Here is a 26989-nt window from a genome sequence, read left to right as displayed (position 1 = left end):
GTCCAACCCCCACTATCATTAGGTCCTATAGAGATGCACCTGGTTAAGTGCACAAGGACCCAGGTTCAAGCCCTTAGTCCCACCTGCAGAGGGAAAGCTTTGCAAGTGGTGAAGCAGTGCTGCATCTCTCTGCCTCTCTTCTCCTCTGTTTTCCCCTTCCCTCTCAATTTCTTAAAAGAAATTAAATTAAATTAAATTAAAAAGGGAAAAGAAAAACTCTATTCCCAGAGACTATTCTAAAATGGCTTAGGTTCTGTTAATCTCACAGCTCTCACAACTAGATACTGATTTGGAACTAAATCAGATAGGGAAGAGATTGAACTAAAGACACTCCCTTTGCTGGACTAATCTGCAGCAGTGACATGTAGTTCTAGATGTAGCAGGCATAGCAGCAGCTTCCTGCCTCTACCATTTCCAGATTCTGAAAGAGACAGGCACACCCTGAAGCTGCAACTGGAGGTTTGTTCTGGAAGCTCAACCTGGGTCTCATTTCTTTTGTTCTCCCAAGGACATTTTAGTTTCTTGGATACTCTTGAGTAAATCTTTTCCTAAAACTTGTTAGGACAGACTCTGTTACTTGAATCTATTAATAAGAACCTCAACCAGTAAGCTGCTGTATCTGAAGGCAACATAATATTCCCAACACACTTAAGCCTTTCCTTCTTTGTCTTTGCAAAGAGGGTGATATTGAGGAAATGTCTTCCCTTAACATCATCATCATCATCATCATCATCATCATCATCCTACTCGCAAAGTGATCACTTCCTCTATAAAGAGATCTATACAAAGAGGAGTTAGTCATAGAGAAAAGGAAGACAGTAGACTCAACAGAGGAGACTAAGCTCTAAAGAATGATAACTTAGCAGAGAAGAGATGGTGGAAGAGAGGGAATTTCAAGTGCAGAGAACCATACTTACAGAGTGGGCAAGGTGGCTCAGTTTTAGCATGTATCACAAGGTCTACTTTCTCTCAATAAAAAAATATATTTATGGGGAGCCAGGAGGTGGTGGACTCCATTGAGCACACACATTACCATGCATAAGGAACCAGGTTCAAGTCCCCAATCCCTACGTGCATGGTGGATACTTCACAAACAGTAAAGCAAGTCTGCAAATATCTATCTTTTTTTCCCTCTCTATCTCCCCTTACCCTCTCAGTTTCTATCTGTTCTATAAAATAAAATAAAAGGAAAGAGAAAGGAAAGGAAAGGAAAAAGGAAAAGGGAAAGGAAAAAGAAGGAGGGGAGGGGAGGGGAGGGAAGGGCAGTGTGTAGATAGCATAATGGTTAAGCAATGAGACTCTCACGCCTGAGGCTTTGAAGCCTCATGTTCAGTCTCCCACAGCCAGATCTGATCAGTGCTCTGGCAAAAAAAGAAGAAGAAAAGAAAGGAAAAGAAAAAAAAGGCAGACAAATATAATGGCCACCAGGAACAGTGGATTCATCATGCACTGAGCCCCAATGATAACCCCAGTGGCAATATTTATGCCTCTTTCACATATTAGGAAGCTACTCTCTTCCCTGATCCAGCTTTCTGTGTCTTTTCCAGACATGACATCATCTCCCCAGACAATAACTTGGACCTACCTGCATGTCAGATTTCAGGCTCAGGGAAAAACAAACAAACAAAAAAAAACTAGTATAGCCACAGGCCCTTTGGAATATAACTAAAATACGCCTACTAGCTATCTACAAAATGGAGGACACCCCCCCAACTCTTCATCTGCACTATTCCAGCCTTTAAGTCCATGACTGTTCAACAATTTGTTTGGCTTTGTATGTTAATTCTCTTTTCAGCCACCAGGTTCCAGATGCTAGCATGATTCCGACCAGACTTCCCTGGACAGACAACCCCACCAGTATTTCCTGGAGCTCTACTTCCCCAGAACCCCACCCTACTAGGGAAAGAGAGAGGCAGGCTGGGAATATAGATCGACCTGTCAATGCCCATGTTCATCAGGGAAACAATTACAGAAGCCAGACCTTCCACCTTCTGCATCCCACAGTGACCTTGGGTCCATACTCTCAGAGGGTTAAAGAATAGGAAAGCTATCAGTGGAGGGGATGTGATATGGAGTTCTGGTAGTGGGAATTGTGTGGAAGTTGTACCCCTCTTATCCTATGGTTTTTGTCAATGCTTCCCTTTTATAAATAAAAAAAAATTTTTTTAAGAGAAAAACAAAATTAATCAAGTAAAAATATTTAATTAAAAAATAACAATCATGAAGGCAATAATGATTGTGCCTCTAGCTGAGGCAAGCAATGGTTAACTTCATAAGGAAGAAGCTAGGGGTTAACTTCTTAAGCTGAATAAGAGTACAGTTGATGATAATTTTCATCCTCTTCTCAGCATAAACAGGGCTTTTAATAAAATTTTATTTATTTTTTACTTTACTTATTTATATAGAGAGAAAGATTGAGATAGAATAGGGAGACAGAGGGAGAGGGAGAGGGAGAGAAAGAGACCTGCAATACTGTTTCATCACTTGAGAAATTTTCTACTGCAGGTGGGGACCAGAGGCTTGAACGTGGGTCTTTCTGCACTGTAGTGTTAAGTGCTCACCCTGTTTACTGGGTGCACTACCACCCAGTAAACAGGGCTTTCTACTGCTATAATCAAAGTAGCCTTGTTCAGTGGCCTTAGGATTTGCTACTTATCAGGCAAAAACTAATAAAGTCATGGGCCCTTTGGAATATACCTAAAATAGGCCTACTAGCTATTTCCAAAACAGAGACCTCAAATCTTCATCTGCAATATTCCAGCCTTTAGGTTCATGATGAATCAACAATTTGAATGGCTTTATATGTTCACTCTTTTTCAGCTACCAGGTTCCAGATGCTAACATGATACCAACTGGACTTCCCTGGACAGATGACCCCACCAATGTGTCCTGGAGCTCCACTTCCTCAGAAGTGCTTCCTCTCTTTCCTCTTTGCCCCACTAGGGAAAGAGAGAGACAGGCCGGGAGTATGGAGCAACATGTCAACACCAATGCTCAGCGGGGAAGCAATTACAGAAGGCAGACCTTCCACCTTCTGCACCCCACAATGATCCTGGGTCCATACTCCCAAAGGGATAAAGAATAGGAAAGTTATCAGTGGAAGGGATGAAATACGGAGCTCTGGTGGTGGGAATTTTACCCCTCTTATCCTATGGTCTTGTCAGTGTTCCCATTTTATAAATAAATTCATTTATAAAAAAAATAAAATGCCATTCCTGTGGGATACAAACAAACAAACAAACAAAAAAGAATTTGCAACTTCTACCCAATCTGCTGATAACTCAAACAAGTTGCATTCTCTTTATACAGAAAAGAAGAGCATAACTTGTTAAACTTGTTGCTGTGAGTTACTATGGGTAAGTTGATAACTGCATAAAAGGGCAAGTGCCATTATGCTCAGGACCCAGTTTTTTGTGGACAGTGTCCAGCTGAGTCTGCCAGCATAATAAACTGCTTCCTACATTAAAGCCTTGGTGTGTCTCATCTCTGCCTGAGAATCCCCTAACATTGCCACCATACGTTGACCCCATGAATTCATAGCTTCTTAGAGCTGGGAATGAAGCCACAGTATACACTGAGTTTTACTAAGTAAATTAATGTTGAATGTAAGTGACTTTTATAGTCAGCTGTCTGTAATTACCTAGCACTATTAAAAACAGTGTACCAAAAACTATGCTAGGAGCTATAAAGAAATTCCCAAACCAGAAAGCAGTTTCCCACTCACGAAGATTTACAGTGTAGAGGGAAACAAAAGCATCCCCAATTCAAAATTTGCACTTACAAAGACAAATACAAGTTCAAATAAGCAACTGAAAAGAGAAAAAAAGCTGAACTATCTAAAACTTGGTGTTATTCAGAAAAGACCTCCCCAGGAGAGTTCATTAATTCAGCAAACACTTACTAAGCATCTGCAATGCACTGAAAATTATTCTAGGATACAGGGGAATAAGCAGACATGTTTCTTCCTTTCACAAGGCTTAGGTTCTAGTTGAAAGAGAATTAGGAACAAAGATTTCAAGGTCAGGACTATAAATTAAAGTACTGGGCATTTAGGCTCATCTTAGCTTCTCTACTTTGTAATACTAATAGCTAAATTTCATTGAGCAATTGTTCTATGCCAGAATCTGCTTACAGCTTTACAATTATTTCCTCATATAACCTCAGTACTAAACCTATCAAGCAGGCACTATTATTAGTACCATTTTAAGGATAAGGAAACCAAACTACAGAGGTTAAGTAACTCCCAGATCAGTCAGGAAGTGGTGGGGGACACAGGATTCAAAAATTATGTCAGAAGTAAAGATATGCCTGCCCAAAGAGAAGATGAAATTCTATTTACAAGACATCAAGTTCTACTATAGGAAGACAGAATTAAGTTGATGTGGGCACTACCATCTTTGATGGTTGGTTGTTGTTGGGGTTTTGTCATACTACATAAAATGAAAGGTTAGACTCTCTAAGCTGTGATTACATTCAACTACTGCTCCCAGGGTCTCAAAACCCAAGCAAAAGATATTCAGGTACCCTATCCGATTTGTGTAAAGGGGAATTTTGAAGACTGACTCCAGGCAGCTCTTACCTACCAGCTGGGTCCACATGCTTCCAGGACTTCATTAAGGGGCACATTAGCATGATATTAGTTGCTATAAACAGATGTAACACAAACCTACAGCAGGCAGCAGACTGGAGACAGAACAAAGGGAAAGGCAGGGAAGCAATGATTGGTTGACTTGGGTCCATCTAGGTCAGTCTTAGCATTTGGTCACTCGGCATTCATGAATGTAGATACTCAGGCAGTAGCCCAGAGGCTTTCTCATTTCCATCTCAATCTCTAGGAAGAATCACAATGAGAACAAGGGCTGTGGCCATGAACAGACTCTGAATACTAAAAGCTTACACTATACTAGACAGGAGCTGGGGAAAGGAAGCCTAAGAGAATTATTATTTTATTTATTTATTTTTTGGAAGCTAAGGATACCAATAAATTCTACTTACCTCCATACAAACTCTCTGCCAAACAGTACTGTTTAAAGGAGTTTTTCCAAGTCTCCTCAGTTATTATTTATTCCCTAAACATTCTCTAGGTCTCTCCTCCTATGTCCCTGACTCTGAGCTAAGCATTACAGAATCAGTGAATGAAAGTACAATTCCAGCCTCAGGGAACTGAATCTGTTATCTGAAAATAACCAATACTTAAAGAGTGCCTTTTACATTAACTGACAAGGGACTACCTAGTAACACTTTTACAATTAAGTGGGTCTTTATCAAGGGAAATGGTAAAACTTTCTCTTTCCCAATTGTTAACTTAACAAAATCTAAGCTACAGTTGCCACTAGGATCATTCACAAGCCAACAGACATCTGTCACTTCACATGTGGCTTTCAAAACACACTGAGGAAAAGATCGATTCTGTAAAATTACCAACTTTCCCCAAGGGTCTCCCTTAATCCCTTGCTACTCAAATCATTGTCCTCTGACTCTCCCATTATATCATTAGTGACTTCAGTTTTCCCTTCAAATTTCAACTGATTTAACCTCACCCATCAATATTCTAGTGTGCACTTCAGGTCACTGTCCAGTGTTGTTTTATTTCACATTCACAGAATTCTTCGTGCCTTGCAGAAACCTGTTTTCATTTTCCAAACCAATTTACATCATGTTAGATATGTATATATAGTTATGGACCACTATATGCTGGACACTGTTCAAGAAGCTCAATCTACAGGGAAGAATATACTGAAGTCCTGCCCTGTTCATTCAGGCTGCTGTCACAGCATACCACAGTCTGGGACACTTAAAACAATATTCCTCACAGTTGTGGAAGCTTGTCAGCACAGATTGAAGCAAAATGAGATTCAGTATCCAGTGAGGGCTCTCTTCCTGAGTCTTAGGTAACTTATGGGTGTATCTGTCTTCATCTCTGTCTCTCTCCTTGTCATTACCAGAGTTTCACTGTTCTGGATGACTTTTCATATCTATGGAGACAGAAACAGAGTAAAAGAGACCAAAGCACTGAAGCGTCCTCCAATAAAGTAGGGGCCTCTGGGGTCTGGACTGGAATCTGGCAGTGCATTATCCAAGTATTTAATCAGCCCTCTTTAGTCTCTTTTTTTAACTTGCCACCATGCTTATTGCTGTGGCTCAGTGCCTACGCAACTCCAATGCTCCTGGTAGACTTTTTGTCTTTTATGCCCTCTAAATAGAGAAAACACTACTCCTCATGAAGCTGCCCCTTTGATAATTCACTGGTGTGATAGTGTGAGTCCATTCATCCAGCAAACAGTCACAGCATCCACTACATTCCAGGCTCTGTACTAGGTGACTGAGAAAAGTTATCATCTTTGATTCCATGGAGATGAAAGTTCAGATATTATCAAGAAATTAAATGTAGAGCTAAAAGGCCAACAAAACTTGTAGTGTGCTGCTTTGCCATGTGCACAACCCAGGTTCAAGCCTGGCCCCCACTACACTGGAGGAAGCATTGGTGCTATGGGCTCTTTCACTCTCTCAGCCCCTCTATCTCCATTTAAATTAAATAAATAGGGGCTGACAGTAGCGCACCCAGTTGAGCACACACTTTAACATGCTTAAGGACCTGGGTTCAAGCCCCTGCTCCCCACCTTCAGAGGGGAAGGCATCATGAGTAAAACTGTAGGTGTCCCTTTCTATCTTCCCTCTCTCTCAGTCCAAAAGAAAGAAAGACTAGAAGGAAAGAAAGGAAAGGAAAGGCAGTAGTGCACCTGGATAAGTACACACGTTACGATGAGCAAGGACCCAGGTTCAAGCCCCTGGTCCCCACCTGCAGGGGAAAGTTTCACAAACAGTGAAGCAGTGCTGAAGGTATCTATCTGTCACTCATATTTCTCTCAATTTCTCTCTGTCCTATCAAATTAAAGAAATAAAGTTTAAAAATAATTTCAAAAAAGAAAGAAAAGAAAAAGGGAAAATGGCACCAGGAACAATGAACTTGTTATGCAGGTACAAAGTCCCAGCAATAGCCCTGGTGGCATTAAAAAACAAAACAATTATATATATATATATATATATATATATATATATATTAAAAAAATAAATGAATAGCTAAAGACTGCTACAAACAAAGATACAATGAATTGTAAGAAGATAGTAGAGGGGCTCTTCTTTAAATTAGAGAGGTCCCAGCTCACAGTACATGCTCAAAATTGTTTACTAAGAGAAACATAAATGAAAAGAATCCAGGCTTATGAATGGATGAGGCAAAGAAAATACCAGGGAAAGCTAGGTAGAAGGTCCTGAGGCAAAAAAAAAAAAAAAAAAACTCGAATGGAGACTAGGAAAAATATTCCAGTCATTGAGGAAGGAAACTTAAGAGATAAAAAGCCATTATCAACCTATCTCTCTATGCAGCCTTTATCTGGATTCTGTTTCAGCCAAAAAAGAAGGGGGGAGAGATATAACAACTGAACAACAACTAAATAATTTGGGTGGTATTTAGTAGCTTTGGGGTATGTTTAGAAAGTGCTCTTTTTTTTTTTTAAAGTAGACTTGGCATAATGGGTATCACTATGGACTTTATCAAGAACAGTACTGAGGAAATAGAAAGGGTAAGAGAAGAAAGAGAGGGGCAGGCTGCCAAGTAAATATGAGGTAAGAGACTGGACACAGAAGTTGTAAACAGTATTTAAAGACTGTCTTTGATGGGCTTAGAAGGCTGACACAGGGGAGCCTTTGTGTGGTGGGGAGGAAAAATGTTCTTTTCCTTTAAGTAGAGCATTTGAATGCTGCTTAGGATAGCTCAGAAAACAAATGTAGAGAAGCAGTAAGATGAGTTCCTAAGATAGGGCCATGGGGATGAATCTAAAAGTATATGAGGGCAGCAGGGGAGTGGATAAAGTGCTGAACCCACAAGTATGAGGTCCTGTGTTCCACTCCTCCCAACACATGTGCCAGAATGATGCCTTGGTTTGTGTTCTCTCTCTCCCTCTGTCTCTCCTCTGTCTCTCTCTCTCATTAATACATATATGAATTAGCTCTTTAAAAAAAATAATAGCTAATATCAGAGGATGCCTTCAAGTCTGACTCAGGTCAGACATATTTGCACTGGGTAGCTAAAATTTAACACAGTTTCTTCTCTCCATCCTCCTCCCAACACCAAACATTGAAAGGACTCTTGTCTGTTGAACTTGAGGAAAATCAAACAAATGTTCTTTGTAAAGAAGTCATATAAACCTTACTTTAACGTTTGCCCTAGAGTCATCTGATCAAAAATATATATTTATTGAGTGTCAACTTTATCTGAAAAAATGTGAATACAACAGTGAACACAAAATAAGACACCTCCTTAGTGGTCTAGGAGCTATTGCATCGGCTAGAGCTTTGGATTTAAAAGCATGAAGTATGGGTTGGGGTAGATAGCATAATGGTTATGCAAAGAAATTCTCAAGCCTGAGGCTCCAATAGTCCCCATACCACCATGAACCAGAGCTGAGCAATGCTCTGTCAAAAAAAAAAAAAAAAATGAAATAACAAGTTCCATTTCCAGCATTGCATGTGCCAGTTCTTTTTCTCTTGTAAATAAATATTATTTTTAAAAAATACTTTTTAGTTTAAGGAAAATGGATCTTTGTCTATATCTTTTTAATTTAAGGAAAAGGGATCTCCTTAGAGTGTCAAGCATAAAAAGCAGTAACTCTAGTGCTTCTCTGGAATATATGGTTGAATAGGACAGAGAGATGAATTAAATCATGAAAAAAGCATAGTGGGAAAGAGTATGGCTCCATAGAAGCAAATGATGACATGAACAATAAAATCTTTAAGGGTAGAACATACTGATAACTGCAACATATTTCAAAATTTCTCAAAATTAAAATGGCTTGATAATTGGGTTAAGAGATGGGTATGCATGCAACAAAGCAAACATTGCATTAAAGAATCCACATGTGAGTATATGGGTGATCATTATACACACTTCCGTCCCTATTTTTTATTAGACAAAGTTTAAACACACACAAAAGCTGAAAGAAGTGTACAGTGAAACGGTTTCAAGAGAAACTTTTCTACCAGAATGACTTTTTTTTTTTAAATAAAAATTCATTCTTTGACCAAGAGATTCTTAGAAATGCCCCAAAGCAGTTTCAAGGCCATTTGATTACTTGGATTAATCAATTTCTCCCTTTCCTTTCCTTTCCTTTCCTTTCCTTTCCCCTTCCTTCCTTCCTTCCTTCCTTCCTTCCTTCCTTCCTTCCTTCCTTCTTTCCTTCCTTCCTTCCTTCTTTCTCTCTTTTCTTTTTTAAGTGAACAGAAACAGAAACAAAAACAAAGAGGGAAGGGAAGAGAGAAAGAAAAGAACTCACAGGGTAGAGGGTAGATAGCATAATGGTTATGCAAAGAGACTCTCAATCCTTAGGCTCCAAAGTCCCAGGTTCAATCCCCTGCACCGCCATAAACCAGAGCTGAACAGTACTCTGGTAAAAAAAAAAAAAAGAGAGAGAGAGAGAGAGAGAAAGAAAAAAGAACTCACAGCTTTACTTCACCACTCATGAAGCTTCCCAGTTACAGGTGGGGGACAGGGGCGTGAACTGGAGTTCTTGTACACTGTAATGTGTGTGCTTAACCAGATGCACCCACTGCTGGGCCTCCAATTTATTTCCTGATACTTATCTGCTTGTTTACTTTAGCTGACAATGTTACAGAACATTCCACATTGAGTACTTAAAGCACTGGGTCACGCCCTCATTCTGAACTTAGGGAGGTGTGGGGAGGTCTTTTGGCATCACTATCACCATCTATAAAATCAGATCAAATATTCCGTCGGTCACTCAGGGTTATTGGATATTACAGGTGGCAGTTTTAAAGATCTCTCGCTACTATGCCAATTTAATCTAGTACAATTCACTCTTTATCCCCTTTTTTAATTCCTCTGTGTTGAGCTAAAACCAGCACTACATAACAGCAATGTAGCAAACTAACATGAGCCATAAACACAGCCCTACATTTTCTATTTGTTATATTCTGATAAGTAAATAAAAGGCAAAAATTATTTGACAACATATTTTAACCCAATATACCCAAAATATTAACATTTAAATATTCAATCAAAATGAGGTATTTTATAAATCATTTCAATTCCTTTTTCAGTGCATATTCATGCAGGCCCAAGACCCAGACTCTGCAAAATCAATAAATAAAATAAGAAAACAAAGTGATGATAAAATAATCCAAGTCCTAACTAAGATAGGGAGTTGGTAAAAGAAAAAAAGCAGATAATATTAGTGAAAGTACTCTGAGCACTATGTAATGGGCTCTCATCACCTGAGCCCTGCCATCCTCACAGCTCTTACCACTCCCCACCAGCAGCTAAGCTCTAGGCCCTATCATTGGGTCAGGCCCTGCCAAAGCAACAATAAGCAGGACTCAAAATTCAATCAACTGAGCAGCTTTTCTCAGAGTAACATTAACTGCTAACTTTTAAGTTGGTTATTCTATATGGCCCACAAATGATGTTAATGCTATCCAACTACACCTTTGCAGAAAAAAAGGTTTTCCACCCTGGTCTAAGTGCACTAAACTACTCAGGACCCCCCAAACATAGAAGCCTTCTAGCCCTCATGCAGCTCCTCAAGAATTTTCTTAGTCCATGGCCCCTACATCCCATAGTGCTAGGTAGTAACCCTGGGGTGACCAGAACCAATCCTGGTGTCACTGCCAGTTAAGCAGGACTGCCAAGTCACTTTCACTGCAGATGGAGGAAGTAGAGGCCCTTCCTGCCTTCACAGAGCACCATCATTGATCACCATGTGCCATCTTTGGTCTCAACAGAGTAAAATAACCCAGGGACATGTATATTTCTGAAGGGAACTAAGAACTTAAGAGCAGAGGACTAGGTGTAAGTCACTTATTCCTTCACAGTTCATAATATTCGATGCTTAATATATTCAGCACATAGATGAACTTCACATACCAGTGAAAACACTGGATTTCACAGAATTAAGGACATTAGACATTAATGGGAGATGCTATAAAAAAAGTGCTACTTCACTGACTTAACTGCATATCAGAATCAGCTACAAACCTTTAAAAATAGAGATCCCAAGACAGTTTAAGTATCAAGTGGATAGAGAGCCCAAGCAAGGATTACAGACTAAAGTGAAAGTCTTTATAGACTTTCTATGGAGTTCATTACTGTCCCTGGCCCAAAATACAATACAAATCCTTAGGAGTGAAAATTACATCTATGAAAATGTGTACACTGAGGACATCCAGAAGCAGGGCTACGGAATAGCAGCAGCTGTGTTTCTCTCCTCTCCTCTCCATGGTCAACTAGGAATACCAAAGGAGATCATCTGAGACCGCAACAAGGAAGGACTAGAACGACTTTAGGGACCCTTCAAATCACCTGTAAGTGCAAACATGTGTGGCTCATAGACAAAGAGGCACCTAGGGAGAAATTAAGTGGCTGGTAAAAGTCCTGAAGCTTACTAGTTCAGGCACCACCTCTAGTCTATTTCACCAACAAAAAGATGGTTGAAGGGAGTAAATGACTCCCCTAAGACTCACCAAATGCAACTGTGAGTCTCCATTGCTACTGCCCTCAGAGGCTGGAGCAGCAGGGCGGAAGCCCTGTGCTGACATCAAGGGACAGATAACTAACTAGGAAACTCAAGAGAAGATCTATACCTCGGTGACCTAGCAGTGGGGCTGTGTAGTGGGAGCCTTTCCAGGTTGTTCTCCTGATGAGAACATAGGGAACAGTTGCCACAGAAGCTACAGACTATAAACGGGACTTCTTTAGAAACTCACAGGGCCCAGCAGTGCTGCCCAGCTGGGCAGAGAAGCTGAATTGAGCCTGAAGCTTTGGATACTTGGGGTGTGAGAGTCTCAACCACTGTGTTATCTCTCCCCCACCCTGCTATATCTCTTGGTCAACAGTGAGGGATTAAGCTAAGAAGCCTACTTATAGTTTAAAAGCCCTCAGGTTCCCATAGCCTACAGGGAAGAAAAAGAACAAAAGAGGCTTTAAGCTACTGTGCTCCAAATCAGGGATAAAGGTAATATTGAAACAACTGTCAATTTCCACAACTGTGAACCCTTTAAGTATCTTACTTAGACAGAAGTCAATCCAGGCAAAAGTGCTACGTAAATCTGAAAAGCACTGAGAGAGGGAACTCATAACATACTATGTAGAATGGTTAATCTAACAAGAAGAAATATTGGAGAAATGAACCAGGACAAGAGTCCAGCTAAAAGCACTGCAAAGGTTGAAACACAAAGTAATGAAGTCAACATCCAAACACTAGTTAAGGAAATAGTCATAGGAGTGAGTAAAGAGCTTGAAAGAATTCTCATCAGAAATGCAGAAACAACAAATGAGACCCTGGAAGAAAACACTAATTATCTCAAGGTTATTAGAGAGCTGAAAGTTGAAATAGCTGAGCTAAGAACACAACTAGCTGAACAAGCTAAAACAGTATCAGAACAGGGTAACAAAATAGATGAACTCCAGAAAACAGTAGAGGGGAGAGAGAATAAAATAAATAAGGTTGAAGACAGAATTAGCAAGATCGAGGATGAATTAGAGACAACTAAAAAAGAAGTAAGAGATCTCAAAAAGAGATTAAGACATACTGAAAAAAAAAAAAACAGAGACCTATGGGATGACTTCGAAAGAAATAATATACACATTATTGACTTACCAGAGGAAGAAGGAGAGGGAGGGGAAGAAAGCATTCTTCAGGACATAATAGATGAGAACTTCCCTAATATAGACATAAAAGATATAAAGGTTCAAGAAGCCCAAAGGGTTCCCAACAGAATTAAGCCAGACTTAAAGACACTAAGACACATCATATTTAGAATGAAAAGGAATAAGGATAAAGAAAGGATCCTGAAGGCTGCAAGAGAAAAACAAAGAGTCACCCACAGAGGAAAACCCATAAGATTAGCAGCAAACTTCTCCACACAAACACTACAGGCCAGAAGAGAATGGCAAGATTTCTATCAGGTGCTTAATGAGAAAGGCTTTCAACCAAGACTACTGTATTCTGCTAGACTGTCATTCAGACTAGATAGAGGCATAAAAACCTTCTCAGACAAGCAACAATTGAAAGAATCAACTATCACCAAGCCTTCCCTGAAAGAAATTCTGAAAGGTCTCCTATAAATAGTCAGACCACCATAAATAGGCCATACATCAGAACACTCTAAACATCTACAAGAATGGTATTGAAATATCTTCAATCTTTCAATCTTATATATCAATAAGTGTCAATGGCCTGAAATCACCTATTAAAAGGCACAGAGTAGGAAGATGGATCAGAAAACACAACCCAACAATATGCTGTCTACAAGAAACCTACCTAACTCAACAAGACAAACACAGACTCAAAGTGAAACGATAGAAAACTATCATACAAGGCAACCACCCACAAAAAAAAGGGCAGGAACAACTATTCTCATATCTGGCAAGATAGACTTTAAAATAAATAAATTTAAAAAGATAAGGTAGGACATTACTTAATGCTCAGAAGATCAGTTAATCAAGAGGACTTAACAATTATTAACATCTATGAACCCAATGAGAAGTCATCTAAATACATCAAACATCTACTGAAAGAGCTACAGCAATATATTAACAGCAACACAGTCATAGTAGGGGATTTCAACACCCCATGCTCTCAACTTGACAGATCATCCAGGCAGAAAATCAATAAAGACATGAGGGACATAAATGAGGAGATAGTTAAACTAGAACTATTGGACATTTTCAGAGTCATTCATCCCAAAAAACTGGAATACACATTTTACTCAAGTCCACATGGGTCATTCTCAAGGATAGACCATATGATAGGCCACAAAGACAGCATCAGAAAATTCAAGAGCACTGAAAGCATCCCAAGCATCTTCTTAGACCGAAGTGGAATAAAAGTAACATTTAACAGTCAACAAAAGATTAGTAATAGTCCAAAATGTGGAAGCTCAACAGTACACTACATAAAAACAACTGGGTCAAAGAGGAAATAAAGGAAGAAGTCAAAATGTTTCAAGAGCTCAATGAAAATGAAGACACACACTATCAAAATATTTGGGAAACAGCTAAGGCAGTACAGAGAAGAAAGTTGATCACCACACAAGCACACATTACGAAACAAGAAAAAGAAAAAATAAACAACCTGATTGCACATCTTAAAGACCTAGAAGAAGAAGAACAAAGGAACCCTAAAGCAACCAGTAGGACAGAAACGACTAAAGTTAGGGCAGAAATCAATAACACTGAAAATAAGGAAACCATACAAAAGATCAACGAAAGTAACTGTCAGTTCTTTGAAAGAGTGAACAAAATCGACAAACTTTTAGGCAGACTCACAAAACAAAAAAGGGAGAAAACCCAAATAAATAGGGTTGTAAATGAAAGAGGAAATATCACAATAGACACCACAGAAATTCATGCGAGGCTTCTATGAACAACAACAATATGCCACCAAGCTGGAGAACCTGGAAGAAATGGATGATTTCCTAGAAACCTACATAGGAACTTCCAAAGTTTAAGAGGAACTAGATAACATGAACAGGCCCATCACAGCTAATGAAATTGAAACAGTTATCAAAAGCCTTCCCAAAAATAAAAGTCCTGGACCAGATGGTTTTAAAAGTTAATTCTACAAAACCTTTGAAGAATACTAATACCTCTACTTTTTAAAAAAAAATATTTATTCCCTTTTGTTGCCCTTGTTTTATTGTTGTAGTTATTATTATTATTGATGTCATCGTTGTTGAATAGGACAGAGAGAAATGTAGAGAGGAAGGGAAGAGAAAGTTAAACACCTGCAGAACTGCTTCACCACCAGTGAAGTGACGCCCCTGCAGGTGGGGAGCCGGGGGCTTGAACCGGGATCCTTACACCAGTCCATGCACTTTGCACCACCTGCGCTTAACCCACTGCGCTACCTACCACCCAACTCCCAATACCTCTACTTTTAAAAGACTTCTAGAAGATTGAAGACACTGAAATACTCCATTCAAGCTTCTATGAAGAAAACATCACTCTGATACCAAAAGCAGACAGGGACACAACCAAAAAAGAAAACTATAGACCAATATCTCTCATGAACATAGATACTAAAATATTGAACAAAATTCTAGCCAACCAGATACAACAGTATATTAAAAAAATTGTTCATCATGACCAAATGGGGTTTATCCCAGGCATGCAAGGTTGGTTTAATATATGTAAATCAGTCAGTGTGATCCACCAGATCAATAAAAGCAAGACCAAAAACCACATGATCACGTCAATAGATGCAGAGAAAGCCTTTGACAAAATACAACATCCTTTTATGATCAAAACAATACAAAAAATGGGACTAGATGGAAAATTCGTAAAGATAGTGAAGTAAATATATAGCAAACCTACAGCCAACATCATACTCAATGGTGAAAAACTGGAAGCATTTCCCCTCAGATCAGGTACCAGACAGGGCTGCCCACTATCACCATTATTATTCAACATAGTGTTGGAAGTTCTTGTCATAGCAATCAGGCAGCAGCAAGGATACAGATTGGAAGAGAAGACGTCAAACTCACCCTATTTGCAGATGACATGATAATATACATAGAAATACCTAAGGAATCCAGCAAGAAGCTTTTGGAAATCATCAGGTGATACAGTAAGGTGGCAGGCTACAAAATTAACATACAAACATCAGTGGCACTCCTCTATACAAACACTCAATTAGAAGAAATTGAAATCCAGAAATCAATTCCTTTTACTATAGCAACAGAAACAATAAAATATCTAGGAATAAACTTAACCTAAGAAGTGAAAGACTTGTATACTGAAAATCATGAGTCAATACTCAAGTAAACTGAAAAAGACACAAAGAAGTGGAAAGATATTCCATGTTCACGGGTTAGAAGAATTAACATCATCAAAATGAATATACTACTCAGAGCCATCTACATATGTAATGCTATCTCCATCAAGATCACAACCATATTTTTTAGGAGAATAGAACAAATGCTACAAATGTTTATCTGGAGCCAGAAAAGACCTATAGTTGCCAAAAACAATCTTGAGAAGAAAGAACAGAACTGGAGGCACCACACTCCCAGATCTCAAATTGTATTATAGAGCCATTGTCATCAAAACTGTCTGGGACTGGAACATGAATAGACACATTGACCAGTGGAATAGAACTGAGAGCCTGGAAGTAAGCCCGCATAACTATGGACATCTATTCTTTGACAAAGGTGCCCAGACTATGAAATGGGGAAAGCAGTGTCTCTTCAACAAATGGTGTTGGAAAAGATGGGTTGAAACATGTAGAAGAATGACACTGAACCACTATATTTCACCAAATACAAAAGTAAATTCCAAGTGGATCAAGGACTTGGATGTTAGACCTGAAATTATCAAATACTTAAGAGGAAAACATTGGCAGAACTCTTATCTTCATAAATTTTAAAGACATCTTCAATGTCTTCAATCCAATTACAAAGAAGACTAAGGCAAGTAAAAACCTATGGAACTACATACAATTAAAAAGCTTCTGCACAGCAAAAGAAACCAATACCCAAACAGAGAGACCCCTCAAAGAGTAGGAGATCTTTACATGCCATGTATCAGACAAGAGTTGAATAACTAAAAGATATTAAGAGCCTGTCAAACTCAACAACAACAAAATAAATAACCCCGTCCTAAAATGGAGAGAGAACATAAACAGAATATTCACCAGAGAAGAGATCCAAAAGGCCAAGAAACATATGAAAAAATGCTCCAAGTGTTTGATTGTCTGAGAAAGGCAAATAAAGACAACAATGAGATACCACTTCACTGCTGGGGGAGTGTCATACATCAGAAAAGGTAGCAATAGCAAATGAGAGAGGTTATGGGGTCAAAGGAACCCTCCTGCACTGCTGGTGGGAAAGTAAATTGGTCCAGCCTCTGTGGAGAACAGTCTGGAGAACTCTCAGAAGGCTAGAAATGGATGTACCCTATGATCCTGCAATTCCTCTCCTGGGGATATATCCTAAGGAACCCAACACACCCATCCAAAAAGATATGTGTACACATAAGTTCTTAGCAACACAATTTGTAATAGCCAAAACCTGGAAGCAACCCAGGTGTCCAACAACAGATGAATGGCTGAGCAAGTTGTGGTCTATATACAGAATGGAATACTACACAGCTATTATAAATGGTGACTTCACTGTTTTCAGCCGATCTTGGATGGAGCTTGAAAAAATTCACATTAAGTGAAATAAGTTGGAAACAGAAGGATGGATATGGGATGATCTCACTCTCAGGCAGAAGTTGAAAAACAAGATCAGAAGAGAAAACACAAGTAGAACCTGAACTGGAATTGGTGTGTTGCACCAAAGTAAAAGACTCTGGGGTGGGGAGGGGGGAGAATACAGGTCCAAAAAGGTTGACAGAGGACCTAGTGGGGGTTGTATTGTTATATGGAAAACTGGGAAATGTTATGCATGTACAAACTATTGTATTTACTGTCAATGGAAAAAAAAATAAAAATAACAAAATTAAATTTAAAAATAAATAAATAAATTTTTAAAAAAAGGAAATGTATACAGTTTTGATCACCTTAGGCTTCTTTCTTTATTAAACAAGCAAACTGAGGCTGGGAGATGGCACTTTGCATACATTATCATGTTCAAGGACCTGAGTTCAAGTCCCTAGAGATAAGCCTAGAGGCAATTAAAAAGGAAAAAAAAAAAGGCAAACAAGATTTTTTTCTACTTTCCTGATTAGTAAGGGGAGAAAGGAAATTTATCAAAACCAGCCACAACAGTACTGAAAAGCATCTTTAGTCCTTGCGAAGTTCACTTGGGTAGTGTGCTTCTTTGCCACATAGGTAACCCAGGATGAAGCCCAGTCCCCACCACACTGAATAAAGCTTTTGTGTTGTGATCCTTTTCACCTCTCTACCTGTACCTAGAAAAATAATAATGACGATATTGGGCTGTCATAAAATTCAGTATTTTTTTCAATGCAAAAATAAGTCATCACTTTTCCAACAACCCCCAAAAATTGAGATGACTCACTTGTTCATTTAAAAAGGGAGAGAATTATCTCTAATGGGCAACAGTTAATTCTATCTAGATTTTTATTTGTTTCCCCAACCTTTTAATTCAATGTTAAAATGGCTTATCAGAATGATGCTTCTTTGATAAGCTATTCCTAAATTGAGAAGAAAATGAAAAAGTCAGCTTTCTTTCCTCTTAATCTCCACCCAGCACTTTATTGTTTTAACCTTCTAGCTTATCCCTTCACTTCAGCACTGATCACACCATATGCCTTAACTCCTTACAGACCTAACTGCAACCTATGTGTATCTGACCACAAAGGGTATGACATGTGGTGCAGAAAGCCTCAGGTGTTTATCTACATAAATGAATAAACAAATAAAACTAACATCCAGGAAGAATTCAGCAAAAAAGAAAACTGGAAGTGATGTCTATGGGCTAATAAGAAAACAATGTTGTAAGAGCTTCTTAAGGAAGAGAAACTTTTCTGAGGGCTAAAGAGGCCTCATATAGCTTTCAGTATCACTAGAGAAAGATAGAAATATAGATATGGAAAAAAGTTTGAGTATATTGTATTTATGCATATACTTATGGGAGAGAGGGGAGGGAAGGACAAAGGAGAGAGAGCCAGGTCACTCCCACACATGTGATGCCAGAGACAGAACTCAGGACCTCATGCTTTCAAGTCCAATACCTTACCTACTGTGCTACATCCAGAGCTGCTAGAAGACCGTTTCAAGTTAAAAGGTTCAAAGGATGCTTTTTACTTTTATTTATTTACTTATGCATTTTGCAGTGTTGGACCTTTAGCATGAGGATCTTTAACGTGAAGATCCTGCAATGTCCCACTGATGTTTGCTTCCATAAATTTTAGAGTTTCTGTTCTAATACCCAGGTCCGTTATTTGATTTTGGCGTATGATATTAAGTGGTGATCTTGTTTCACTTTTCTACATGTGGTTGTCTTATTGTCCCAGCACCATTTGTTGAAAAGACCTTCTTTATTCCCTGAGATTTTAGACTGATCTTTTCGGCCCTAGCAAGGATATCTTGCTCTACCAAACCTTGTAGAATTTTTCAGTTTTTTGTTCTTTTAGTCAAGACCTGAACAATGTTAAAATACCCTAGAATCACAAACCTCAAAACCTAGATATAGAACAGGGTCCATGAGATGGGGCATATGTACATATATTCAAAAGTGCACAAGTTTGCAGTGAATCGATAAATGTAGCAAGCAAGCAGAAAGACCTAAAAAGACACCATAAAGTATCTAATGAAAATAGTTTCTACTTATACCTAGATACCCTCCTCACCTACCTTCTATTGCACATCCCTCAACCACTCCAAAGGTAACCAGATCAAAGTAAGGACTACAAAAGCTGAATAAGGGCAAGAAATGGGCATACTTTAATGATAACTTTTTATTCACTACCAGACCATCCCATCACCTGGGGGCCTAGCGGGAGTCCTGGGATTCCCACACAAATATGATGGGCCTAGACCTCTAACAGATCCCTCTCACCCCTGTTACTGGTCATCTCCATCAAGAACAACATAGTGGACCCCTCTGTGGGACCCTATTAGACCTGGACATCAATGTGGATCAACTATGGTAGGGAATGTTCATTCTCCGAAGGGAGGTTGGATAGCATACTCTGCCTGTCACCCGAGGATGATGGGTCCTGAAATTGGTGCAGCCTGCAATGTTCCTACTGACGACCACAGAATGTGAGCTCAGACCTACAGGGATGCAGAGGTTACATAGGCTCCTGTGCTAACTATGGGCCCAAGATAAAATCAATAGGGTTTACATTAACAATATTTATATACTTTCCCCATATTTGGGAGCTACTTTTTTCCCTGATCCAGCTTTCCAGTCTTTTTTCCAACTATGATACCATCCCCTCAGACAATAGCTTAGGTCACCTGCAAATTAAATGTCAGGTTCAGGCAAAAGCTAGTAAAGTCATGGCCCCTTGGAATATATACCTAAAATAGACCTACTAGCTTTATCCAAAACAGAGACCCCAAATCTTCATCTGCAATATTCCAGCCTTTAGGTTCATAGTCGACAATTTGCTCTGCTTTCTATCTTAACTCTTTTCAGCCACCAGGTTCCAGATGCTAACATGATGCCAACTGGACTTCCCAGGGCAGACGACCCCACCATGTGTCCTGGAGCCCCACCTCCCCAGGGCCCTGCCCCACTAGGGAAAGAGAGAGACAGGCTGGGATTAAGGATTGACCTGTCAATGCCCATGTTCAGCGAGGAAGCAATTACAGAAGCCAGACCTTCCATCTTCTGCATCCCATAATGACCCTGGGTCCATACTACCAGAGGGTTAAAGAATAGGAAAGCTATATTCCAAAGGGCCTGTGGCTATACTAGTTTTTGTTATTGTTTTTTTTTCCCCCTGAGCCTGAATGCAGGTGGATGCAAGTTATTGTCTGGGGAGATGATGTCATAGCTGGAAAAAGACCAGGAAGCTGGATCAGGGAAGAGAGTAGCTCCCAAATATGGAAAGGGTGTATAAATATTGTTGACTGCAAACCCCATCAATTTGATCTGATCTGGGGCCCATATTCAGCTTAGTAGCCTATGTGACCTCTGCATCCCTGTAGATCCGAGCTCACATTCTGTGGTCATCAGTAGGAACATTCCAAGCTGCCCCAATATCAAGACCCATCTTCCTCAGGTGCAGCATAGAGTATGTTGTCCAACCTCCCTTCAGAGGATGGAACATCCTCTACCGTTGTTGATCCAAGTTGAGGGCAAGGTCCTATGGGGGCCCACAAAGGGGTCTGTTTTGTTGTTCCTGATATAGATGACTGGTAACAATGGAGAGAGGGATTTAAATAGACCTACTAGCTATCTACAGAACGGAGACTGCCCACCCCCCAACTCTTCATCTGCACTATTCCAGCCTTCAGGTTCATGACTAGTCAACAACTTGTTTGGCTTTTATATGTTAACTCTCTTTTCAGGCACTAGGTTCCATATGCTAGCATGATGCCAACCAGACTTCCCTGAACAGACAACCCCACCAATATGTCCTGGAGCTCCGATTCCCAAGAACCCACCCCACTAGGGAAAGAGAGAGGCAGGCTGGGAGTATGGATCAACCTATCAAAGCCTATGTTCAAAAGGGAAGCAATTACAGAAGCCAGACCTTCCACCTTCTGCATCCCACAATGACCTTGGGTCAATACTCCCAGAGGGTTAAAAAATAGGAAAGCTATTGGGGGAGGGGATGCGATACGGAGTTCTGGTGGTGGAACTGTATCCCTCTTATCCTAAGGTTTTGTCAGTTTTTCCTTTTTAAAAGTAAATAAATAAATAAAATCATAAAAGCTTTGAAATGTAAATGGAGTTTTCAAATGAGAAGCATTCATTTTAAAACACCTGCCAACAGATCTCGAAAAGATTTAGCAGGCTGTAAATCTTCAAATGTGAATTATAGCTTCAAAAATGTTTTAATGATTCTTCAAGGGCCAAACCCAGATATTACTGAACAAGAAGCAAAAAGAATGACTGACAAATACTTTTGATTCAAAAACAAAGAAAAAATAAAATGCTGATAAAAAAAAATAGGAAAGCTACTAGGAGAGGGAATGGGATATGGAGTTCTGGTGGTGGGAATTGTGTGGAACTGTACTCCTCTTATCCTATGGTTTTGTCAGTATTCCCATTTCATAAATAAAAACTTTAAAAAATATATCCTAAAATCTTCTGAGCCAGGTCTTCTGAGAATGTGTATCTTGGTTTTGAAAGTCTAAAAAGCACCCTAGTTGTTGGGATATAGCTCAACCATGGATCAGCCATAAGTGAAGCCCCAGGTTTGAGGCCCAGCACCACATGGGAGCACCAAGGCATGAAGGAAGTTCAGTGATATGGTGCAATGGTGTTGTGGTATCTAACATCACTGCTTCCCCCCCCCACACACACACACCCGTCTATTTTTCTCTATATCTGAAATTTAAGAAATGAAGGAGTAAATGGAGAGGTAGGATTGCCCATGCTCATGGGCCTCTTGTAGCATACTTAAAATAGACTTCCTAGCTTCTTCACACACAAAGACCTCTAATTTATCTGCTTTATTCTATCTAACTTTGGATTCCTATTTATTAAACAATTTGCCTGCTTTGTATCTTACTGCCTTTCAGCCACCAAGTTGCAGATGCTATCATGACTCCATCCTAACTTCCCTGGGCAGATAACCTCACCAGTGTGTCCCAGAACCTCACCTCTCCAGAGCCCCGTAGTGTTTTTCCACACTACGGAAAAACAGAAACAGGCTGGGGGTAAGTATCAACCTGGCAATGCCCATGTCCAGTGGAGAAGCAATTACAGAAGACACACCTTCCACCTTCTGCACCCCATAAAGAATTTTGGTCCATATTCCCAGAGGGTAAAGAATAAGGAAGTTTCCAATGGAGGGGATGGGACACAGAACTCTGGTGGGGGGAACTGTGTAAAGTTGTACTTAGAATTAACTACAACCTGTTACCTTAGAATTTTGTTAATCATTATTAAATCACTAATAAAAACTAAACACACACACATATTGAGATTCCACCTCACACCTATGAAAATGGGCTCCATCAATAAAACAAAAGATAAGTGCTGCAGAAGATGTGGAGAGACAAGAACTCTACTACACTGCTGCTGGGAGTACAAATTGGTACAACTACTATAGAGAAAATATGGAGAATCCTTAAACAAATACAAATGGAAATATCTTATGATCCAGCAATTCTACTACTAGGCATTTACCCAAAAGATGTAATAACAATGATTCAAAGGGATATATGCACCCCTATGTTCATAGCATCTTTAGTCACAAAAATTTGGAAACAACCAAAATGCCCTTCAACAGATGACTGGATAAAAAAAATTATGGAATGGAATAGGGAGTTGTGGTGGTGGAAATTTTGTGGAGTTATACCACTCTTATCCTATGGTTTTTGCCAATGTTTCCCTTTTACAAATAAAAATTACATTTAAAAATTTTGAAAAATATACTCAATAGAGTACTATTCAGCCACTAAAAAAAAAAGATGATTTATATCCTTTGGGATAAAGTCATGGAACTAGAGAAGATTATGCTTAGTGAAGCAAGTAAGCAGGTGAAAAGACAACAGAATGGTTTCACTCTTATGCAGAATATAGAGAATTGAGCATGCAAAGGTTAAAAAAAAAATGTCAGGGTGTCAGGTGGTAGCATAGCAGGTTAAGTGCACATGGGCACAAAGCGCAAGGACTGGTGTAAGGATTCCAGTTCAAGCCCCAGCTCCCCACCTGCAGGGAGGTCGCTTCACAAGCAGTGAAGCAGGACCGCAGGTGTCTTTCTTTCCCCCTCTCTGTCTCCCCTCCTCTCTCAATTTCTCTCTGTCCTATCCAACCTCAGTGGCAACAATAACAAGGGCAACAAAATGGGAAAAAATGGCTTCCAGTAGCAGTGGGTTCATAGTGCAAGCACTGAGTCCCCACAATAATCCTGGAGGTAAAAAAAAAAAAAAAAAGTCAGCCTATATCTAAGACTACTATATCTAAGAACAATAGTGGTTATCTATGGGAGTAGGGATGGGGACACAGACCTTTGGTAACAGGAGTGGGGAGAGGAAAAAAAAAAGGAGATAGTGATATTATACACAATACCCTTCAGTATTAATTGTATTTTAGCAGTGATTTTTGAAACATAAAAAACATAGGTAAAAGATACACTTGAAATAATGCAAGAAAAAATTAGTTTTTTTCTTTTTGTCAAATGCCACTTTATGACTAAGAGGCCATCCCTGCAGGACTCTCTGTCCAGAGACTTACAAAACCAGTCCGGCAGCCTCAATCACCACACACTCATCTCTGTACAACAGAGTCCCCCCAGATATTAGGGCAGGCCTTCATTGTTTATATGTCTACCTCACCCACTGTAGACTTTGAGCCCTTTGAAGACAGGGAAAGTCTTAGCATATTCTAACTCCAGTCTCTTCCAGGCGACCTGAAAGGCAGTTAGCTCCCCAGGCTCCAGTATTATGGTGCCAGTAGGCAAAACCCAGCATTCCTCTGGGGAAAGCTATGTATTAGCTGCAGGACTCATTTGGGCAATATACCTCAGGCCCTTTTTGAAAAGTAGTGTTTACCTGCAGGTAAGGTGGGTTTCATAGGAAACTAATTTAGGACTTCTGGAACAGAACAAACAATGTCATAAATGAAGAGTCACAGAGTCTGCCTGGCCTGGGACTGCCAATGGGCAGGAGAAGAATTGGGAGGAGTGGAAACAAAGAGTTGACTGCTGGGGTGTGAGGAGCAGGACACTTCAATGCAGTCTGTAAAGCTGTCTTGACACAGGCCTGTTTCTGGGACATGAAAGCAAACTCTAGGGCTAGAGAGATAACAAAGTGGTTATACAAAAAAGATTTACGTTACATACCTGAGGCTCCGAGGTCTCAGGTTCAAGCCCCAGCATCACCATGAGCCAGAGTTGAGCAGTGCTCTGGTAGAGAGAAAGAGTAAGACACAGAGAAAGGAGGGAGTGAGAGAGAAAGAGAAGGAGAGACAGAGGTATCTTTCAGGGTTGAAGTAACCAGCTCAAGGTCACAGAAGGAAAAAGGGGAAGTCACAAGGAATGATCATGGAGGTGTCTCTGTGTGTGTTTGCTCAGGACAAGGCTGAGGGTGAGCTCCAGCACTCAAAAGCAAGAGTAGAACTTTCTCCCAGGGACATTTATTTGCATAAAGGCTAGATTAGTGACTCTGAATGCTTACTGGTAACCACAGTTCTGACCCTTTTCTTCACCTCTCACAGTTCCAGGAGGCAAGTGGGAGACAATTTTCCAAGCATTTCCACAAACAAGTGCTTTACTCCTAGCACCCCAAACTTCCCACGGACTCTTGCACGGCATCCCAGTCGTGCTGGCCGGTGAAACACGCACGTTTACAAAGCCTGTGTTTTGGAATTTTGGAATGGAATAATGAGCGTAAAATAATCGCCAGCCTCCCTGCCCTGCTCTTAGCGCTGGGCAGCGCACCCGGTGGGGGAAGGGCTAGGGAGCCAGGCGCATCCAGCGCACGTTCTGGGGACCTGTACCCCACAGCTGTCTTCCACCAAGATCACCCCGGCAGGCTGCCCTGCATGGGCCCCGGGCGCGCTCCACCTCCTCTCCCGGCCGCTGGTAAGTCGGGGAGAGAGTGGCTCCCGGGCAGACCTGAGGGGCGACTGGGGGTCTCCCTGCCGTCTCTCGTTTGCGCCGGGTGCCCCAGCGCCCGAGACCCGGGAGGGAGGCGGCGGCCTTTGTTGGTCCTCCCGAGCCCGGCCGAGCCCGACGGCGTCCCCGCCGCCCTCACCTGGCGCCCCCCGGGAATGAATGGGCCTGCCCGAACCTTCCACGCCGCTCGTGCTCCTGCTCCTGCTCGGGTTCCTGCTCCTGCTCCTGCTCCTGCTCCTGCTCCTGCTCCTGCTCCTGCTCCTGCTCCTGCTCCTGCTCCTGCTCCTGCTCCTGCTCCTGCTCCTGCTCCTGCTCCTGCTCCTGCTCCTGCTCCTGCTCCGCCGCGGGCCGCTGCTCTAGCTCGCAGGGGACGCGCAGGGAGGCGACCACAAGGGGGCGAGGGCGCGGGACGCGGTGGGGGGGGGGGGAGCCTGGCCCCGTGCTCTGGGGATGAGGGGGGCGGTGCGGGCTGAGCGCCGCAGGCGCTGGAGCAGAATCCCGGCAGGGCGGGCGCCGCCGCGGTGATTGCGCTGTGCCAGGAGGGGGCGCCTGGAGCTCAGCGCAACCCGCAGTTCGCAGCCCGCCGCCGGGCTATTGTCCGCGGCAGCCGAGCTCCGCCCTTCCTGGCCGCGCGGCCTCCGCAGGTGGAGGCGGGGAGAGGGACTGACTCACGTGAGCAAGGTCCGGTGATGTCATCTGCTCATGACGCCGGTGACTGGGAATCACCATCCGCCGCGTGGCGTCACTGTGCCTACCCGCACCTCTCTCTGCCTTGGATGGGACCGCTTCCGCCATCCTCAGTGGTTTTGGGGTGCAGGGAAGGCGGGGTCTCCAGGTGGCAAAATACCACCGCCTCTGCAAACTCATTGTCAAAAACTCAATTTGCAAGCAATGCAGCTCCTGGAACATTTGGTAGAATATTTGCTTTACTGGGGAGTGGGGTGGGAGTGGGCAGGAAATAAAGAAATGATAAAGAAGGTTTTAAATGGGCTCCCTTTTCCATGTTTCCCCCACCACAACAACTCAAACTTTTCTCTGGAGCTCTGGTTCTGGAAATATATATAGAAAGAGAGAGAGAGATGGAAAGAGAGAGAGAGAGAAAAAAAAAAAAAGAAAGAAGAGTGAAGGGGCAGACACCAACGAGTCACTCCACAATCCCACCATCCATGGAGATCCCACCTTGATGCTGTACATGGCATTTCCCAGGTGGCACCAGGAGTTGAACACAGGGTCCTATATACAAGTGCTCTACCTTCTGAGCTATCTCCCAGCACCTCCCCCAAGAAAAGTCATCAGAGATGTAAAGTCTAATTTTAAAAACAAGGATTTAGAGTCTGGTGCTTAAATATTCAGAATAACTTGCTTTCAGAATCAAATCTGAACTTCTTAATCTGACACTGTGCAATCTTGGGGCTCATACCGGCATTCCTGGTTTCTTCTCAAAATACCTAACTCAAGCCACACAGAGATGTTACTTAACGGTCTCTGAATCCACATTTCATCATGTCTCTGAGTCATTACCTCTATATCAACCAGCTAAAACATACTCATTCTGCAAAACCCAGCTCAAATGTCATGTTCATTTACTCACTCAACTAATGTTTCTCAGGTTTCTCTGAACCTTGGCACTGCTATAATCCTATAATACTTCCATACAGCACTGATCATGCTGGGTAGCAGCTGTTTTTGTGTGATGTGTGTGTGTGTGTGTGTGTGTGTGCGCGCAAGTGCGCTCACTGAGAACAAGGCAACATGCTATCCATGTTC

The 26989-nt window shown here is 41.2% G+C and overlaps 1 protein-coding gene across 4 annotated transcripts in view; it reads right to left on the bottom strand.

Annotated features, from left to right (window-relative positions):
* Positions 1 to 25992, bottom strand: part of PAK1 (p21 (RAC1) activated kinase 1) — a 161395-nt gene extending 135403 nt beyond the window's left edge. The window contains exon 1 of one of the 4 annotated variants that reach the window (XM_060176709.1): positions 25362 to 25992. The gene's annotated coding sequence lies outside the window, so the exon portion shown is untranslated. The remainder of the gene's footprint in view (positions 1 to 25361) is intronic. The other 3 variants (XM_060176706.1, XM_060176705.1, XM_060176710.1) reach the window with 3 other exon arrangements.
* Between the last annotated feature and the right edge of the window lie 997 nt (positions 25993 to 26989).

The sequence above is a fragment of the Erinaceus europaeus genome, chromosome 17, assembly GCF_950295315.1.
Source record: "Erinaceus europaeus chromosome 17, mEriEur2.1, whole genome shotgun sequence".
Taxonomy (NCBI): Eukaryota; Metazoa; Chordata; class Mammalia; order Eulipotyphla; family Erinaceidae; genus Erinaceus; species Erinaceus europaeus.
The sequence above is the reverse complement of the archived record's forward strand: the minus strand, read 5'-3'. Positions and strand labels throughout refer to the sequence as shown.